The 20,973-nt window shown below is 43.2% G+C and overlaps 1 protein-coding gene across 2 annotated transcripts in view; it reads right to left on the bottom strand.

The window, feature by feature from the left end:
• TP53I11 (tumor protein p53 inducible protein 11) overlaps positions 1 to 20,717 on the bottom strand; it is an 86,435-nt gene extending 65,718 nt beyond the window's left edge. The window contains exon 1 of one of the 2 annotated variants that reach the window (XM_026707464.2): positions 20,372 to 20,717. The gene's annotated coding sequence lies outside the window, so the exon portion shown is untranslated. Of the gene's footprint in view, positions 1 to 18,170; positions 18,279 to 20,371 lie in introns of those variants that run through there. The other variant, XM_087921405.1, reaches the window with a different exon arrangement.
• Positions 20,718 to 20,973: the final 256 nt, after the last annotated feature.

Genomic DNA, 20,973 nt, shown 5'->3' on the forward strand with positions numbered 1-20,973 from the left:
GTGACTGTACTTATTAGCAAAGCAAGCATCTTCTCCACCCATACTGAATCCACAGAAAGCACTTCTGTGGTTGTTTTAAGAAATATCCTTTCAAGCCACATCTTCCTGAGACCTGTAGTAAAATCTTAGGGCACCACTTTGCAGGGAAAAAAATGGCCTTATTCATTTTCTATATGAGTAAAATTGGGTCAGATAATTAGCAAACTAGCATCCAGCAAGTTAATGGAATTTCATTTAGGGTTATAGATTCCAAGAAAGTAGTGAGGTAATCTGTAATATGAGGTCGGCCATGTGAAGGCTTGACCCATGCCGTACCTGGCTCTTTGGAGAGGTTCAAAGGGGATGGTTGTGCGGTCCATCCTGAAGAGACCTATCCTAGAGTTGGCCAATCTTGTTACTAACAGCCAGTATCCTATCTTTCCCTGTTGGTTAAGAGTGTAAAGGGTTACTTTTGGTGAGATGAGGGCTATATAAATTTAATATAAATTTGATAAATAAATAAACAAATGCTCCAACTAAAAACAAACTAGACAAAGAGAATGATCTAGAGTCTTTTCAATCAAAATTCAGATTAGGGCATAGATTGGAAATTACCTTAGTTACCCTGATGAATGGTCTGCATCCAGAACTGGATGGGAAAAGAGCACCCCACTGGTCCTATTAGTATTGTCACTGGTCATGGTAATCTTCTAGGTTGTCAGCAAGGGCTAATTTTTACATTGTTTTACATTGGTTTCTTTCTTATTGGCTTGGTGTTTAGGTTACTGCAGGACACATTGTTCAGAAAGACCATGACACATCCAGTCCATTCATTCCATTAGGAACCTGAGATGGCACCACCATAAGAGGTCAAAGGGAGGAGAAGAGGTGCTATTCAGCAGGTTCTGACTAGTTTTGGAGAACCAGTAGCAGAAATTTTGAGTAGTTCAGAGAACCAGCAAATACCACCTCTGACTGTCCCCATCCCCATCTATTCTCTGCCTCCCGAGTCCCAGCTGATCGGATGGGCCTTCTTTTGTTGCCCTACCCAGGAGAATGGAACTGGAAAGCAGGTTAGGGGATGGGGAGGGAATGGGATTTTGCAGTATCCTTCCCCTGCCATGCCTACCAAGCCGCACCCACCAAGCCACACCCACAGAAACAGTAGTAATTTTTTTTTAATTCCAACACTGGGAAGGGGGCTATAACATGCTCTTTCTCATGTTAGATTATGCCAATCATTTTGCAATAGACTGGAAATGCTTGGAAAAATGATGGTGTCCTTCCCTAAAAGATATTCAGAAAGCAATGAAACCATTTGCTACACAGGACTTTTAAGTGCTAATTGTTGAACAGCAGCAGGAATTGCTGTCTGAATGCCAGGTTCTTGGGATGAGGTATGCTCAGGATTGCTTTTATGGCTTTATATTGGCTTTCTGAAAATCACCTGGAGTTGTTGGGGAGGCGGTGCTATAAAGTTGCTGCAAGGAACAAATAGCACAATCTGTGTACAAATTAAACAAGAATGTAATATATGATCTTACAACAAAGAAGATGCAGCATCCGATTTAATGTGTGGGGTGTTTGTCTGTTAGGTTTTGGTGCCTTCAAATCAATCTTAACTCCTGCAGAATAATCTCTACAGGTTTTTTTTTTTGGCAACATTTTTGAAAGTGAACCAGTGTAGGCTCTGAAAGTGGTTTGGCATTGCCTTCTGATTCCGAGGGTGGAGAGAGAATGACTGATCCAAGGTCACTCAGCTGGCTTCATGTTGAAGACGAAATCAGAATTCATGGTCTCCTGCATTTTAGTCTGATGCCTTAATCACTACACCATAACTCCCAATTGCTTATTAATTATGAATGAAGTGTATGTAATTGCAGTGGGCATATATTTCTGTTCATGTATATAAAAGAGGCTGGAAGCAGTGAACACATAGGAAACAGATAGCAGACCAGCTACTTTTTCCTTTCTATATCTTCCTTCAGTCCATTTTTTCCAGCCATCTTATTTTAGTTCCTAACAAACATTTGGTTTTGGATTAACTGAGAAGGAGACTGTTAAGTTTGGGAAAAGAGAGGCTGAACCAGAGCATGAATGCAACGAATACTTTATTGAAACAATAAAGGGCTGACCGTGCTTGCCACGCCTGGAACTGGCTCGCAGCAATCAGCAACCGGTGGGACCCCGCAGCCTGCTTTTATAGCTGGCTGCTGGGGAGAACCAACCAATGGGTGAAGGGAAGAACACCCACGCAAAGTGAGTGGACCTGAGTGAGAACTCCTTGAGTCCTCAGGACATAACACCCCTTCCCCCCAGATGCGAACACGCATAGTCTCTGAGGTAGGCCGGAGGTTTATGTTGGCGCCCGGAACGGCGCAGCTCTGGAACACTGTCTGTCCGTTCGGGGTCTGCCTGGGAAGGCAGAGCCGGCAAGGTGTCATCAGTATGCCCCTCGGTTCGGGCATGCCCGGGGCTCGTAGGGTTGGTCTCTGGGGATGCGCTCCCGTAGACAGGATCGGGTTGGTCAACCGTCTGGGTGCCGCTGTCCGTGTTCGGGCCTTCGGGATCGGCTGTTGGTGTGAACTGGTCGCCGGGCATGATGTGGATGTGGGGCTGCAGATGAGGTCTCCCTTCATCGTGTGACTCTGGATCTCTGCTGGCGAGGGTGCTGAGGCGCCTCCGCAGTTGGTCTATGTGCCTTCTCCAGACGCGGCCATCCTCTAGTCTGACCCGATACGACCGCGGTCCGGTGATGGCTACGATCTCGCCCGGGATCCACAGGGGTCTCCAGCGAAGTTCCTCGCGAATACTGGCTCCTGTAAGATAAAATGTCTAACCCCGATGTGGAAGCGAGGGAGAGTCAGGGCAATATTGTGGGTGGAGTCTGTCCAATACAGTCCTCAGGCGCCTGCCCATCAGGAGTTCGGCTGGGGACTTATTGGTGGCTGAGCAAGGAGTTGAGTGCTGGCTCATCAGGAACCGCGAGAGTTTGTGGTGCCAGTCATCCCTGCTGAACCTAGCCAGGGCTTCTTTAGTGGTCCTGACGGCCCTTTCAGCCAATCCATTACTGGCAGGATGAAATGGGGCTGTGAAAATGTGGCGGATGCCCAGGTTGGCCACAAAACGGCTGAACTCGGTCGATGCGAACTGTGGGCCATTGTCGGAGACAATGGCGTCGGGTAGCCCATGCGTTACGAACAGGCGCGTTAACACGTTGGTGATTGCTAGTGTGGTGGTCGTGGATAGCTGTGCTACGTCAATCCATTTAGAATAGGCGTCCACGACCACTAGGAACATCTTCCCATGCAAGGGGCTGGCCAGGTCGATGTGAATTCTGGACCAAGGAGCGCTGGCGCTTTCCCATCTAGTAGGGGTGGCAATGGGGGGCGCAGGACGGGATTCCTGGCAAATGCTGCAGGAACTTACCCAATTGACAACGTCCTCGTCGAGACCCGGCCACCACACGTAGCTGCGTGCTAATGCCTTCATTCTCACGATGCCAGGGTGTCCCTCGTGCAACGCTTCCAGAACTCGGGTACGCAGTGAGGTCGGGATGACCACTCGAGTGCCCCATAGTAGACAGCCCTGCAAACTGGACAACTCCTGCATGCGAGTCTTGAAGGGTGTGAATTTGTTTTCAACATTGCCCCCTGGCCACCCCCTCCTCACCCAGTCGAGCACCTGGGCGAGCATTTGATCTGCCTTGGTTTTAGCCGCAATATCAAGGGCAGTGATGGGTAGGTCCAACTGGGTGATCTCGAAAATCGCGTGGACAGGAGCAGGGTCTTCAGCCGGAGCCGGCAAGGGGCAGCGACTGAGAGCGTCAGCGTGGGACAGTGTTTTACCCGGGTGGTGTATAAGTCTGTAGGAGTAGGCTGCTAGGAAGAGGGTCCACCTTGTCATCCTAGGGGAAAGGACTTGAGGGGTCTGTTTGTCCCCGGCTAGTAGGCCCAGGAGGGGCTTGTGGTCCGTGACCAGCTCGAAAAAATGGCCAAAAAGAAATTCGTGAAATTTTTTCACGGCTGCAACAGCTGCTAGGGCTTCCTTATCGATCTGACTGTAATTGCGCTCCGTTGCAGAGAGCGTCCTTGAGAAAAAGGCGATGGGAGCCTCGGCGCCATTGGGGAGCCTGTGACTTAGTACCGCCCCAATTCCAAAAGGGGATGCGTCTGCTGCCAGCACTAAAGGAAGGTTAGGGTCGAATTGAATAAGTACCGCCTCTGACGTGAGTAGTGATTTGACGGCGTGAAAAGCCTGATCTTCTTTGTGCCCCCAGTGCCACGGTGACTTTTTATCCAGTAATCTGTGTAGGGGTTCAGCTACTGATGCTTTATGGGGCAAGAAGGATGCATAAAAGTTCAATAGCCCCAAGAAAGCCTGCAGTTCAGTTTTGGAGGTTGGAGTGGGTGCCTCGTGGATTGCCTTAACCTTGGACTCCAGGGGGTGGATGCCAGAGGCGTCAATTTTATAACCCAGAAAGTCCACCTGTCTAGTGGCAATGGCACATTTTTCTTTTTTCAACTTGAGGCCATGCTGTCTGAACCTCTCTAACACTGCTCGAACTCTCTGGAAGAGTTGGGGTCTGTCCCTGGCCGAGACTAAGATGTCGTCGAAGTAGGGTACTACACCAGGGAGGCCCTGCAAAATCCGCTCCATGAGGGATTGAAAAATACCTGGGGCAACACTTACGCCAAATTGGAGATGCTTGCATCGGAAAGCACCCCTGTGAGTGACAATGGTCTGGAGTTCCGCTGTTTGGTTATCAACAGGGAACTGCTGATATGCTTGAGACATGTCCAATTTAGCAAAAATGCTGCCTGGTTCGAATGTGTGTAATAAATGCTGAATGACGGGCACAGGATAAGCCCTAACTTGCAAAAATTTATTGATTGTTGTCTTGTAGTCCGAGCAAATTCTCAGGCTACCGTCTTTTTTGAGGGGTGTGACAATGGGCGTCTCCCATTTGGCGAAATCTGTTGGCTCAATGACCCCTTGTTTTAACAGTTTATCCAATTCTGCATCTAGTTTTGGCCGAATAGCAAATGGGACCCTACGCGGTTTTAGCCTGATTGGGACTGCCTGGGGGTCAACTGAGAATGAGATGGGGGTACCGTTATAACACCCCAGCTCCTCGCTGAACACATCTGAGTAATCAGCGAATAAGGAGTCAATGTCTGAGGTTGAGACAGCATGGACTCCTGTTAGCCCTAGGCCGAGATGGGGAAACCAATCGAGCCCCAATAAGGTGGGTAGATTGCCGTTAACTACCACTAGAGGTAGGTGACCTTTAAAAGCTTTAAAACTGACAAGGAACTTGCCTCTGCCGATTACAGGAATGGTCTTCCCCTGGTAGTCCTTCAGGCTAAACTGGCATCTCTGGAGCCGGCTAGTGGATAGGCTGGGTTGGAGCCTCTTGAGGGTGTTCCACGAGATAATTGAGAGCGCTGACCCTGTGTCAACCTCCATGCGGCACGGTTTACCTTCTAGGGAAACGGAGAGATAAATTTTACTAACAGTGTGGCAAGTGTGCTTGGCAAGGTGGTGCGTGCGACAGTTCAATACTTGCCTCTGTGGTCCCGAGTGCGAGGTGGGGTGTCTTTGTGCTGCGCTTTGGGGGGCTTGGCAGACTCTCGCGATGTGTCCCCTTTTATGGCAGTTATTGCAGGTGGCTCCCTTAAACTTGCAGGTGGCCCTCTGATGAGATCCCCCACAGGCTAGGCACAGGGTGATGTGCTTGGGTGGACCGATGTTTTCTTGTTTGGCTCCTACCTGCGGCCGTCTGTCGTTGGAGAGGCGGTGGGCGTCGTTTTCATCACTGATGGCTTCCTCTGCTACCACCTCCTTGGAGTGGACTGGAAGTGATGTCAGCTTGGCACTTGGGCCCTGGATTTCGGTGGCTGAGTTCATTGCCAACTCAGCTGCCAAGGCCTCCTTGACTGCTTGTGCGAGGTTGAGGTCTTTTTTGGCGAGAAGGCGCCTTTGCAGGTGGAGGTCCTTGACCCCGCAGACTAGTTGATCGAGGAGCATGTCCTCCAGGTAGGTTCCAAACCCACAATGCAATGCTGCTGTTCTGAGAGCGGCCATATATTGATTGATGGTCTCCTTGCTCGATTGCTTCCTCATACGGAAGGTGAATCTCCTGGCAATCTGTGAGGGCCTGGGAGAATAGTGGTTAGTGAGGATTTCAAGTAACTCAGACCACGGAACGTTTTTCAGCTCACGAGGAGCCACGAGTGCCGTGGCAGTATCGTAGACGGTGGCTCCACAGTAGATTAGGAAATAGGATTTTTTCCGATGCTCTCCCGCATCCGCCAGGCCGACTGCATCGATATAATGATTAAAGCGGTTCTTATACGATTCCCACTTCTCCTCGTCTGGTTTGAACGCCGGGAAGACTGGGTTGAAACTCATGGTGCTGGGGCCGGTTGAACTACCTGTGGAAAAAATCTCTCTGGGGCAGCAGACAATGTTTTAGTGCCTGTGGTAGGCAAGTGATTTCAGCTCAGGAGAGGCTTTTCGCAATCCTCTCTTTCTCTCTGGGTTAACCACGTTTGGCTGTTAGCCGTTGGCGGCGTCTAGATTCGCGCCTGTGTGGGCGTCAGTGACTGGACTACAGCGCTGTGCTGTGCCTTTTAGGTTTGAAATTCAAATGACAGCCGTTTGAATTTCACGCCTAATACTGAGCGGCTGCGGCTCACAGCGCTTCACTTTCCCTGTAGCTGGGCTAACAAGCGGCTACAGACGCTTCTAACTTTCGATTCTGACCGCTCTCTCTGGCTGCGGATCAGCGTTCGCTTCTTATCGCTTGCTGGCCGCTTTCTCTGTCAGCGGATCAGCGTTTGCTCTTTTTGTTTGCTCTTTTTGTTTACTGACTGCTCTCTCTGGCTGCGGATCAGTGTTGCTCTATCGCCGGCCGATCGCTCTCTCTGGCTGCGGATCAGCGGCTAGTGACTCAGCGGTTGCATGGTGCTTCTGGTAGCCATCCTATCCTCGTCGCCAGTGTTAAGTTTGGGAAAAGAGAGGCTGAACCAGAGCATGAATGCAACGAATACTTTATTGAAACAATAAAGGGCTGACCGTGCTTGCCACGCCTGGAACTGGCTCGCAGCAATCAGCAACCGGTGGGACCCCGCAGCCTGCTTTTATAGCTGGCTGCTGGGGAGAACCAACCAATGGGTGAAGGGAAGAACGCCCACGCAAAGTGAGTGGACCTGAGTGAGAACTCCTAGAGTCCTCAGGACATAACAGAGACAGACAGATTAGCAAAACTTTTCAGCATCTCTCTTTTACTATTAGAAACAAGATACTCTTCATTTTTATTTGTACATAAGACTTGCATATGAATGAGCCCAGCAGCTAATAAAATCTCATTTTTTTTAACCTATTTGGAGACTCCCAGCAGAAGTAAATCTATCTGATGCACATAGATGTGTACTTATGGGGAGGAAAGGAAAAACAAATAATGTATTTTTCTGACCCATTCTAATCTCTCAATTTAATATAGTGTCCAAATTTCAGGCATTTCTACAAAGTCAATGGACTAAGAATTTCCCTGTATATGATCTCTCCATAGGCCTTGCATGTATCTGTATACACAGGTCAGCATGAATAATCCCAGGTCCAACTGTTTTGTTAATTAAAAATGATAAAATACTTAACAAATACTAGCAGCTGTACAGGTATTAGAAGACAGGAGTATTGCTCTCCCCTTGTAACTTTGAACTACTGGTAAAAAGTATATAGAGTGTCAATTAGTAGAAAAAAATTAAGATGAAATATGACATCTACAGAAAATTATATTGGGGAGAGAGAATCTAACTTTGTTGCTAAAAAAAATTGCTTTGTTCACAAAAGATATAAACTATACAGCAAAGTATAATATGATGAGAGCCATGATGGTGCAGTGGTTGGTATGCAGTACTGCAGGCTACTTCTGCTGACTGCCAGCTGCCTGCAGTTTGACAGTTTGATTCTCACCAGCTCGAGGTTGACTCAAACTTCCCTCCTTCCAAGGTCGGTAAAATGAGGACCCAGATTGTTGGAGGCAATATGCTGACTCTGTAAAAAAAAACTGCTTAGAGTTGGCTGTAAAGCATTATGAAGCAGTATATAAGTCTAGGTGCTATTGCTATTATGGGTAGTTCATGACATACAACCACAATTGAGACCAAAATTTCTGTTGTTAAGTAAGACAGTTGTTAAGTGGTTCATGTCCGATTTGACAACATTTTTTGCTGAATTGCTGCAGTTGTTAAGTGAATCAAATGGTCATTAAATGAAACCAGCTTCCCCATTGTTTGTGCTTGTTAGACACTAGCTGATGCAGGAACCTTACTATCTCTTCAGGTATGTGCTGCATATGGGTTTATCCTCTTTTACTGTACAGAGTATTTCATTAATACTGGTAAATATATATAAATTTATATTTTAAAGTTTTAATTGCTTACTCCCAATGAGCTGCAACTATTTACCCTACATTCCATAGAAATTTATGTAGTGCAAATTCAAATAATATGGTCATTTTGTGGGATTCATTAACTGCACTGATCAAGACCTACCTGTACATAAAAGTAGACGGCTCAAATCTTGTTTAAAGAAAAGTGGGGGGAAAATGAACTGGATTCATAGTCTACAATCATTCTGGCAGAAGGGCTGTTTTTTCAGCTTCTCAGCCCAGAAAATGAAGCGGCGTTCCCAGCTGGTTCTCCACCCAAGTGTTATCAGGACTGATCTGGTTAATATTTAAGAACTGGCAAAGTCAGGTAGCATTCATAACCAAAATAAATTACAATGACACAAAATAATGAAACATGCCTTGTGATATTACAATACAAACCTTGGCCTTTTCTTCTCAATGTTCTCTTAACTGGATATAAACAGGAAGTCTCAAGGTTTGTACCATGATATGAGGCATGTTTCCTCATTTATAGAACTGTGCAATTAGGTGTCCTAAGATTTTCACCAATGTATCCAGAATATCTTTCCAAAAACAAAAGTCCTGAAGTTTACTACTACTTTCATCTATATTCTTCACCCAGTTCACACAGAATAAAAATTTAGATAGTCTGTTTTGGCAGACCATTGGCTTTCATGCAATGGTCAGATTTATACCGAATTCTTTTTCCATATATAGTATAGCCTTTGAGCTACTTGGCAAAGATGCAAGAAAAAAAAGAACATAAGGACATTGGATGCCCTTCTATTAGATACAGTGGTGGGATTCAAAAGAATGTACTACCGGTTCTGTGGGCGTAGCTTGGTGGGCATGGCATGGGAAGGATACTGTAAAATCTCCATTCCCACCCCACTCCAGGAGAAGGTTACTGTAAAATCCCATTCCTTCGCCAATCCACTAACCTGCTTTCCAGCTCTGTTTTCCTGTGCAGGGCAACAAAAGAAGACCCAACCAAACAGCTGGGACTCAGGAGGCAGAGAATAGATGGGGATGGGGCCTGTCAGGGGTGGTATTTGCCTCTTCTCCAAACTACTCAAAATTTCTGCTACCGGTTCTCCAGAACTGGTCAGAACCTGCTGAATACCACCTCTGATTAGATATGTCCCATAGGATGTTTGGTGAAAAAGTTCTATATTCCCTTCCCCAGCTTTTCTTCTGAGGAGAGTCATAAGTCTATGGCATTGCTACATACCAAAGATTCTAGGTTCAGTCCCTATAATATTTAAGAATGACTAGGATAAAAATCCTTTCTGAAACTCTAAAGATCTTCTAGTAGTGTGGACAATACTAGGTCAGGTGGACCAATGTGCAATCCCTGGGTTCATTCATTACATTAAGCTAAAAATCTTTACTTAACATCCTATAATGAATAGATTCATATATTGTGTTAAGAGAGAACCTCTGATGTCTTACTATGATAAGTGACTCATCCAGCATAAGCCAATTTATAGTTTTCCTATTGGGAAAAAAAATACTAGCCAAATGTCTTAGAACGTGGAGGGTGTTCAAAGGATGGCTAAGTTTGGAAACTTATTTTCAAACTTATTTCTGCAGAAGAAAACAAATTTGTCTGTTTTTACTTCACTGTGTTGCATTAAGCCATCCAATTACTGTTATTCACAATAACTGCTTTTAACAAAGTTATGAGTAGTCATCTAATGATACTTTGTTTAGAATTCTGGCATAAAAGTCTTAATCCCCCTTTTAAATATTATACAAAATGCAGATATCCAAAAACTATTATAAGAAGACTTTATTCTGGGACTTTGTTTTCAACCACTGTTTATTATCTTTTTAAAAGAGTTCAGACCAAATATCCCACAACTAGATCTATTTTTGTATATACTATTTTTAACATATGTTGTTTATAAATTAAGATATATCATCCAGCCCTAAGTTGACTATTAAGAGCACAACAACAGTTTGCTGATTTTTGCTGGGTAGCCCTAAGAGGGGTTAATTAGCTGTTACACCCTTCCTGCTTCAGCTGTTATAGCTGCATTAGCTAAACTTTCTGGGATCTGTCTGATTTCCATAAGGCTGGATTCCTGCATATTTGTTTCTGAGCATGCCCTCGGGCTCTATATAGTAACAGTAAGACTTGACTGCCAAGGACATTTAAACTTTCATTGTCAACTTCAGTTTTCTTGCTGGGCTTGGATCCAGAGCTATTTTAAAAAAAATTAAAATAACATAGGATGTAAAGAATATAGCCTGGATATAAGGTTGGAAAATTTCATAGAGACTTACTTCCTAGTAAGTAATATATGTATTCCATTCTCATCTCTAAGTATTGTTACTTTTGAAAGAACCTCATTAGGCCCAACACTGCTAATTGTAAGAAAGAAGTAAGCATTATTACCTTCTAAAAATGTGGAAAGATGAAAGTGTGGGACATATCATTTCAGTAAAGGAGAATATTTGTGGCTCACGGTTGAAATAAGGGATCATCTCTGAGCTTAGTTGTTTTCTTGCAGATGTCTCATTACCCAAACTAGGTAACCTCATTAGCACTGATGATATTACTCAGTTTGGGTAATGAAACATCTGCAAAAAGATAGCCAAGCTCAGGGAGAACCAAGGAACCGTGGGAAAACATGTGTGTGTGTGTATGTGTGTGTGTGTGTGTGTGTGTGTGTGTGTGTACACACAGACAGACAAACAGACAGACAGACACACACACACACACACACTCTCTCTCTCTCTCTCACACACACACATATATATGTATGTTTTCTTAAGTTTTCACGGGTACTTACATGTATGTTATTCAGCTTTGTTCGGGTATTTTCCCACGTCATTATAGTTGTGCTTTTAAAGTTGTAGCAACGTTTTGGCAGAATCTCATCTGCCATCATATATGAATGAAATATCATACGTTGTGTTAGAATGCCATTGTTTCTATATATTTTTAAATGTTTTTTGCAACATGATTTTTTTTTCTGTAATACTATGCGGTTCTTTCGCACCCAAATGTCTCAATGGAGCCAGAAAGTATTCTTCTCTCCCTTTAACCATCTTTCTGGAGCCTGATTCCTGCAATCCTAGAGAATACCAGAGAACTTTCAAAGCCCAAAGGAGGTTTCCCAGCTTTTGATACAGATGTCCAAATCCATCTATCCTTATCACAAAATTCCATGATAATGGGGGGAAAGAGTGGATGGCATAAGAAAAATATTTCATTTGAGGGCACCATGAGACAAAAAAGGTAAAATGCAATGCTTCCATTGTTTTATACAGTCTCAGTCAGAAAGTACTTCAAGTGTGGCTCATGTACAATATGGCTATTTGGAGTCTTATGAATTTTCTTCAGTGTTACACATTTCTAATGACAACTTCACCATCTTTTTAAAAATAGAATGTTTCAAAATCAATTGTTCATGGAATACTGTGGATCAGGCAAATTAAAGGAATAGAAGAATTCAGTAGACTTTACAACAACAGGATGACTATCTATGGTTTCCTCCTGAAACATGTTCAGTATTCAAGGCAAATGTACTCTCAATGGCTGAAGTCCTACAACTAAGTGAGAATTATTTCAAGACATTAAGTCCTCTGAATTGGTGTAACTGGAAAGGACACAATAACTGTAGAAAGTAAGGCTTAAGTATGAAGTTCACCCTGCATTAAATTAAACTCAGCATTAAATTAAACTCTTACAACAGAAAACGACTACTTTATATGTACATCCACACGGTGATGGAAAGCAAAGGTCAGATCCAATCAATACTTATTTTCTAAAATGTACACATAATCAAATTCTGCTTAGAAATAAACTTTATTGTATGATCCTGTTTTTAAAACTTCTTTTTGTGACTGTTCTGTTGGGGAAAAAACCATGTTCAGAATATTTGAAGAACTCTGTTAAGCACTGCAACATATTATATATAGAATTCTTTCCCCTCATTCCATTCACATCCCAACTCACTACACAAGAGTATTTCACAGTCTTCAACAAGCCGAAGAATCAAGGGTAAGACATTAGATGTCCTCAACTAGCAGGCTTTCTGTATGACTATGTTGTTGTTGTTGTTTTAGAAACTTGGCAACTTTAAGAGTTGTGGGTTGGCTGGAGAATTCTGAAAGTTGAAGTCCACCCATACTAAAGTCCCCAAATTAGAAAAACACTGCTACTGTATATGCCATCTCCATGAACTGTTGATGGTTATTTGATCTGAACCAAAACAAAAGGGGAGTGGCTGACAGATAAGGGAGAGGTAATTTCCAAGAGATGAGTAGAAAGTGAGGGTGAGTTCTACCATTATGGAGAGCAGGATGATTGTCTCAGGCAGTAAATGCTAGAAGCAATACAGCAACCTCCCCATGAACTCTGGCTGTTTCAGAGATTGAGTTGTTTATGCTTCATACACATACTAGTCTGCTACCTTAAACTAATAGCCTCCAATATCAGGGTGAACATTATTCCATAGTCTAGATTAAAGTAAGAGCCATTGCTATTTAGTCAACATTTCCCCATAGGTTGGGGACACGACAATCTATGGTCTGTCTGCTGTGGCATTCAAACCCTGTAAATAATTCTACCTTGCATTTCTGCTAATCTTTTGCATGACTTGTAGGTAGATATTTTAAAAATGCTTCCTCCTCTTCTAAAGCAACATTTCCATGGTGTAGACAAGCCATTTCATTTGGCTTTAATCCCCAAGTACCAGCATTTAGTTTTGACGTGCTTCTTCCAATATGGGATTATTAGTGCATAAGATGCCAGTTGATGTTCCCAGATTTGGGGCCATTAGAAGCCATATTTCTGACAAAAAAAATTTCCTGATAGTATAATGAAGGTCATAAAATTATTTAATCTCAAAGCTGAGCATGATTGGAAGTTTATTTGCATAATTCTCAATCTAAATCACCTCATCAGTCATTTTTATCAGTGCTTTTAGAGGAACACAGAATTTTTTAAAAGTGTGAACTAAGCAGAAATTTGAACTCAAGTTGAGAAGGACTAATTGATAGATTGCCTGAAAAATGCAGGAGCTTTTCCATATAATATATAAATGGCAACAGGCACATTATCTTCACTGAAAAAAGTCAAGGGTTCCAAAAGTTAAGATCAATTGAATAAGAATGTAAATCAAGACTATCTTCTCATCAGCATTCTAAAATTTCTCATTCTTAACACAATCTGTTTCTCACTGCTGTTAAATTTCAGGTTGACAAAGCATTGGCAACGACATTAGCATATAAATCTGTCCAAATGCAGCGAGAGGGGATCTGGAAAAAATATATGTCTTTCTGGAATCATCTACCTGTCAATGGTTTTATCATCCTTCTAAAGGATGGTGCTGAAACAAGAGCAAAGCTAGACTATCTTTGGAGCTAAAGTAAGAGTGGCCCAGTTCTTGCATGTTTGGGGTATGTTGATGTTTCATGGACTCTATGTCATTTTCAGATGTTTATTAAACCTAAACTTCTCCACTCATATGCTTCAGAAGCATTAAGTTCCCATTATCCTCAGCTACCTGCTCAGTTGGCTGATGATTTGGGAACTGTAATCAGAGGAACAGGATTAAATAAGGGAACTTAAATAAAAGGAAAAGAAGTTTTTGTTTCAACAAATAAATACTAACAGAACTGTGTGGTGGCTAAACTGATTTTTCTTTGATGAAATCTAGTTCAGTATTTCATTGACACTTCATGTTTCAGCAACTGCCAGTCTCATCTGTGAACTGCTGATGAAATGCGAATATTCTGTAAGTATGACAAACTTCATTGCAAGATGGTAGGCATTCTAAAGAAGAAAATGTAAAACGGCCATTTGCTAAACCCGATGTAAGAAGTAGCAAAATGCCTTTCTAAAAATACATCAAGCACAGCAGTATTTTCATCTGCTTTTTAATTTATATAGTTCACGAGTCATACAGAATTCTGACTTATCTCTCAATAATCCAGGGAGCTGATTATTTGGAAAGAGGTGGGTTCTTGGTCCACACGGAAGATCTATCAAACCTTTCCCTGCTCAATTCTGTGTGAATGTTCTGAAACTGGAATACTGAAGAGTTCTCCGAGAGCTAAAATTTTTTAAATACACTTTAGCTTTAGAGGTAAGACATAGTAATATCTATACCCTTCTGTAGCCAAACAACTTGGTGATTAAATCCTCTGCCTAAATCTATTCGAACAGACCTGAAAAGAATCTTTCTAGAATCTGTTCCAACCAACTTCTCAAATAACCGTGTGTTACAGTGTTAACATTAAAGCTACTTTTGGAGTGGCAGTTTCATTTTAAGATCTTATCCTCAATCATTTCATAGTCTCTATTTTGTTACTGGCTTCTTTCCTGATGGCAAACGCTAAATGGAGAAAAAGCAATACAGCACAAGATTTATCCCTGGTTCTCTCTTCTTTCAATCTTGCTGAAAAATCACCGCAGGCAGGAGAACTTGCAGAACTTGCAGAGTCTTTCCTGCTAAATAGCACCTCTTATTGAGCCACTGAAATCTGGTTGCAAAATAAGAATTATCAGGATAACATTAAATTGTTGCAAGCATCAAGGTACAATGTCAAATCTTGGATTGAAGACATTCAACTTCATTGTCCTTTATAAAAGCCTTTAAATGAGGAACCAAGGAAATCATAAACGAACCAACTCATTGGGATTGATAAGCTCTAACATTTTATGTTGCACTGGCTACTCAAGTTACTCTTTCCAGAGCCAATGGTGTGCCTTCCACCAGGTCATTTTAGCCTCTAACTGCCCATTTTGAAGACATTCCCATAAATGTGAAGACAATTTGTCTTCCTAAGTCTGAAAAAAATCTACAAGCTCTTCTGGTCTTCTGATTGAATGTACTGCTCCTTCTTAAAACCTCCTGCCAAATCAGTTTAAAGCAGAAGTTCCATGCATAGTTTATTCAGCATGAGGTGTGAACCTAGATCCCTCTCTCATCTCTCCCAAACAAGTCAAAGATCAACTGCCAGAAACATAGCAAAGATTCCAGGTCTGCTTCATTGCTGCTTGTGGTTAGTTGTGAGGAACATTCCTAGGTCTCACATGGTTTCAAATTAAAAATACATGGGAATTGATGGATAGCATTGGGCTTCGGGGTTTAATAACCATGGTCTAGACAACAGCTATACTGTTCTTTGACCAGCAATTCTGGCTGACATCTTAAGAAGAAAGTGGTATGCTATGTAGACCACAGGCAACTGAGCACGGACTGACTGGGCCTCCTGTCTATAGCCAGATGTCCTGATATCAGCCCACATTTGCTGGCAAATTGTCAGGAAATCTATTGTCTGGACATCTGTTGTCTAAACCCCCATGCGTAACATCACCCAACAGATATGAAAATCTACACCATTATCATAGTAACTGATGTTTATTTTGATATGGAAAGCATTCTGAGAACCTTTTTTCAGCCTTAAAAGCCAGGAAGGAAGCAACAGTTCAATGCATTTTTTTAAAAAATGGTTATACATTACTTTGATACCATATTGCCAGGGTTGCTATGAAGTTGTCATATATTCCATATAGCAAAAGTTTTTCCCAACAAGAGTTTGTCCTGAAAGTCAGAATCTATTCTTATAACAAAAGTTGAATTCCCAAACAACAGGTAGTTTCCATGTGAACTGAATGGGAATTGTTGCACTTTTGAGCCTTGCGGAAAAAACTAGTTTCTCCTAGCTCAGTTGTTCTGGACCTCAAACTTAATCTAGGCTTCTAGATTTCGAACTAATAGATATGCACGGATATGTGTAAGAGAATGATAGGGTGTCTCGGTTCAGTAAAAGTTGTACACCTGCATTTGTTTATAGTATCTGGATAAATAAGAATAAGTAGTCCTGGAGACACTTAACCATCATGGAGTAAATTATCTATGTGGTTGCTTAAGAGTTGATTATGACTTGATGGCACCTAATCAATGTGATAGTAGACAGGGAATTTTATCAGTCACAAATGAAGGCAAATATATGTGTCCCAGGATAATGTTGCACAATCCAATCTGGATCAGTCACCGAGGTTTAGTCTTCTGAGCTTTCAGACTCATGCTTGAGTCCATCTTCAGGGAAGTTCTCTCTCCCAGAATGTGTGTTTGGGGCTATTTTATATGTTGTATAAGGCGGTGCCTTCCTATTGGTGGATTGGTGTGTTGATGGCCAGTGATTGGCTGTTCTTTAATTGTGCTGCCAAGGCACCAACTGTTGTAAGTACCTTGTGCTACCAAGTCGTTAGCTCTTGTAAGTATTTATTTATTTATTTGGTTTGTCAATTGCTTACAAGATAATAGGTATAAGTAAAAACATTGTTATGAGTACATGGATACATATAAATAAAAAATAAAAAAAGAAAAGAAACAATAGGACAGGGATGGTAGGCATGCTGGTGTGCTTATGCATGCCCTCTACAGACCTCTTAGGAAAGGGGTGAGGTCAATAGTAGACAGTCTAAGGTTAAAGTTTTTGGGGTTTGGGGAAGAAACCACAGAGCTAAGCTAAGCTAAGCTGGTGGTAAATCAGCACTCCTGTTGACTGATAAGGGGCCTGTTTCCCAGGCTTCAATCATTTCTTTGGCACACAATACTATCTGTCATTATAAATTCACCTCACTTCTCAGAGCAACAGGAAAGTCCCTAGAGAAGATCTCTCTGTTGTCAGAAGTTCTACCATCTAGTAGACAGGAAAATGTCATCTCTTGCTCCCCCCAAGGGAGATGCATTTGACACCCCCCCCCATCTCCAAATATCTAGGAAGATGGCAAACTCTTATCCTCTGCCAAGCTTTTAAAATTTATTCCAATGTTAAATTTAATTCTGTTTTATTGTATTGTTTTTCTTTCTTTTTTATTTTTAATCTACTTAAGCCCAATTGGCTATTGAAAGAACGGAAAGGTTAGATAGAAATTTGACAGAAGGAATACAAATATTTTCTAGCTGCTTCTGACATCAACTCATTAGCCAAGCTACAAATGCCAGTAGCAAAGGATCATGGGAGTTGATCAGATGTTCAGAAGGGCACCAAGTTGTTTACCTCCAAGCTATATGATGGCTCAGGTACTACTTTTAATATAATGCTTACTGCCTGCTACAAAATATTTTGATATCTGTCAGCAGGCCTAGTTTGTTCCAGCAGGTATTAAAAGTCAGCTCCTTTTTTTGCAGCATTTACAGTATACTGGATCTTATATTTGTTTCCTTAGTTTTTATAAGTTGCTTTGTATATTTCTTTTAGAAAGTCAGCCAGGTTTTGAGGGCTGACAAGCTTGCATTGTTTAATAATCTGCCTTATTTCCATCTATCACATAAACCAACAGTTTAGTGACAGAATTAATGTTTCACAACGATTGAATACTTTTCAAACTTTTTACAGCAAGGTCGGATGAGGAATACAGTCCCCCCAAAAATGCTTGTATTCTACAGTATGATTTGATAGCGGCGGTAAGCCAAGAGGTTGGGTAAATAAAGTACAGGAAAATAGCAGGATGGGGAAAAAAAAAAGAAAGAAAATGTAGAATCCTAACTAAGCAATGAATGAGAGGAGTACTCTGCAAGTAACCAGCTTTTTTGGCAAAAACAACCCCCAACCCTCCAGCAGGCTGCAGGGAAGAAGAGGGTGAAATGCCAAGAAAAACAGAAAAGCAAAAGATCAGACTTGCTTGCTCCACCAGGAATTAAGGTCAACTGGGGGGGCGGGGTATTTATTTATTTCATCCACAATACATTTTCCCGAAGGGGATGTGATTTTTCTTGGAAAAAAAAAAAGAACAAGCCTCTACCTTTCAATAGATCTCCTTACAATGGTATTCCCAAACCTAGCATCCTTTAGATTACTTGGTTGGGAATGATTGAAGCTGTAGTCCAAAGAACTGAGGACGACTGATTCCATTTCCTTGCAAAGTAGAACGATATTGCTACCACACACACATACACCTCGCGTGGTGGAAAAAGGCATCTGAATCTGTGAAGGAACAGTAGAGGTAAAACCAGAACAGTCTCCCAGCGCATACTCTTATCCAGGGAGAATGCTGCTCCATCCCCGCCCCCTCCGTTTTCTGTCATCCGCTGCAAGGCTTTCTGCTTATATGCTATAACTCCATTGCTCTCAAAGTGAACTGAGCATTCATGCCCTTCCCTTCCACCAACAAAGAGAATTAGCCATGGAAGGGGGAAAGAAAAGAAAAAAACTGGCACAAAGGAAGATTATTAGATCAGCCAGAGGAAGTGTGTGTCCATAGCTAGTCAAGCCAACCCCTTTTGCCAAGGACCACACCCTCTTCTCTCCTGGGCACAGATGCTTTTTATCTTTGAGCAAGGAGGTCTTCCTCACCTGGCTCCCCAGATGAAACTTTGCAGGAGAAAATTCAAAGCCATAAAGACAATGGAGCCACCAAGCATCTACAGACAAGGGAGTGGGGGAAGAAGAAAAAAAAAGACAAAAAACAACAACAACCAGGAGCGCAGAGCAGAATTGCAAATCTCCAAAGCGGAGAAGCAGCCTCCCAAGATACAGAAATACAGGATTTGGTGGGTATCCCTTCCCCGCTTCCATCACCAGCACCACCTTTTTGGGGAGGACAGGGGGGAAGAGAAAGGGAAGGGACCTGTCCAAGGACTTGGTGCTGCTCTCTTAGCAATGTTCCACCAACGGCACAAAGAGGAGAGGAAGCTGACAAAGGAATCTCCTCTCTTCCCTTTCTAGCACGTTACAGACACTTGCACGGTTAGGATGGTCCTTGGATGCTACATTTGGCACAGAGCAAAAGAAAGTGGGGGATGGGGAAATAGCAGAGCCATAGAAGACGGCATGGATTCAGGGCATGTTTCTCTACATACAATATTCAAATTAACAAGGAGGGGAAGACCAGCTCGGTAATACCCTTAGCATGCAACTAGCCCCCTCCTCCCATCTTTATTTAAACAAAGGGAGCTGCTGTATGGAGAATATACTGGAGCTAAAGTTACAAGCAATCAGGTGTGGGGCATCTCCTCTCCAAACCTCCCTCTTGACAATTCAATACCCCACACTGGCTTGTCAGTAGCTTTCCTTTCACAATCTTCTCCCTATTATTATTATTATTGTTGTTGTTGTTGTTATTCCGCGAGGAATGATTCTGCCTACGGTATATTCAAAATACCGTATCCCTACCGTATCTGCGCTCGAAACGAGACCCACATTCGCCTGCATTAATTTCAAAGCACGCCGTTCTAACCCACCCCACCCCCCCTTTTTTGAGCCATTGGCCAAAGCTTAGCTGCAAATCCTTTTTAAAACAAAGGGCAGGTTTTTGAAACACCGCGATTAAAACAGCTGTCAGGTCTACCTCCCCCTCACCCACTACTGCCCCCTCCCCCTCGTCCTCCGCAGAGATCTTTCTTTGTTTTGCTTCGCTTTCTTTTCACCTACAAACAGGAAGTTATTCCCCGGTTGAATGAAGATGAATTTTCGCCTAGCCTTTCTAACTCCTGGAAAGTTAACGTCAGCGGCGGCTGGGCGCGGAGCTGCCAAGTTGGCTAAAGGAAACGAAGACGAGGCAATCCCGATTCTGTCACCTGTCTCTCCCCCCCACCCCCCATACACACACCGTTTTGGGGAAACCCACCCACCCCCCGCCCGCCCTTTCGAAATAAATACGTTTTACGATTCAAGATGGACAGCTTTTCAAGCTGTCCATCTTGGGGGACGATAGGACCGGACGGCCGAAGATAATTGTAGTTGCACAACTCCGGAGGACGCGGCTTTGGAAGAGAGGGCGTCAATTCTTTCTCAAACTCAAGCTCTATTTATAATAACAGACTCCTGGCGACGCGGGAAGCCAACCCACCCACCCACCGCTTCCTCTCTCCCTCCCCCTCCTCAAAGTATTTCACTAATGGGATCCATCGGGGAGACTCAGGTAAGCAGACGGAAACCACACCAACTTTGGAAAGTCAGAAGGATCTACACCCAGCGGGTAAATAAAACGAAAAATCCACTTACAGCCTCAAAACATGTCCCGTCCGCGGAAAAAAATGAAAAGGTTGCTGGTCCAGCCGGGAAGGCAAAACCCAGAGAAAGAGTCACAATCCGTGCAACCGCCAGTGAGACCAGCCAGGCGGTGAATCACATTTTGTGGGTCCCCTGAAACACCAGCTCCAGAAACGGACAAACCGAAGCCCAGCACTTCAGATCAGCCAGCGCGCTTCCCATAAGAGAAAGGAGGCTGGCCTTAACCCCGCCCCCATATTACCATATACTATCCTACTTGGGGCGGGGGGGAACCACCCCAACCACCCCTAGTGGCTATATTGCCGCTCGCCCACACGCTGCGCCGAGTCCTCGGAGAAGCGACCCCTGCTGGAAGCTGGTGGTTGTACAGGGCGCAGACCGGGCACCGGCACCCCTTTAACGTGCCTGTGAATTATTCCTACTGTCCAGGAGACGAGACAAGAACGTTGCATCGATGTCCACCCAGGAGAAAAGAAGGAGTAGGGAGGACATGATAGCAAGTGTTTGAGGGGCTGCCACAACGAGGGTGGGGGGGGGGGGTCGGTGTATTTTCCTTTTTTTAAAAAAAATATTTTATTAATTTTCCAAAGTTT

This window comes from Pseudonaja textilis, chromosome 1 (genome assembly GCF_049901715.1).
Source record: "Pseudonaja textilis isolate UNSWEBS1 chromosome 1, rPseTex1.2, whole genome shotgun sequence".
NCBI classification, from domain to species: domain Eukaryota; kingdom Metazoa; phylum Chordata; class Lepidosauria; order Squamata; family Elapidae; genus Pseudonaja; species Pseudonaja textilis.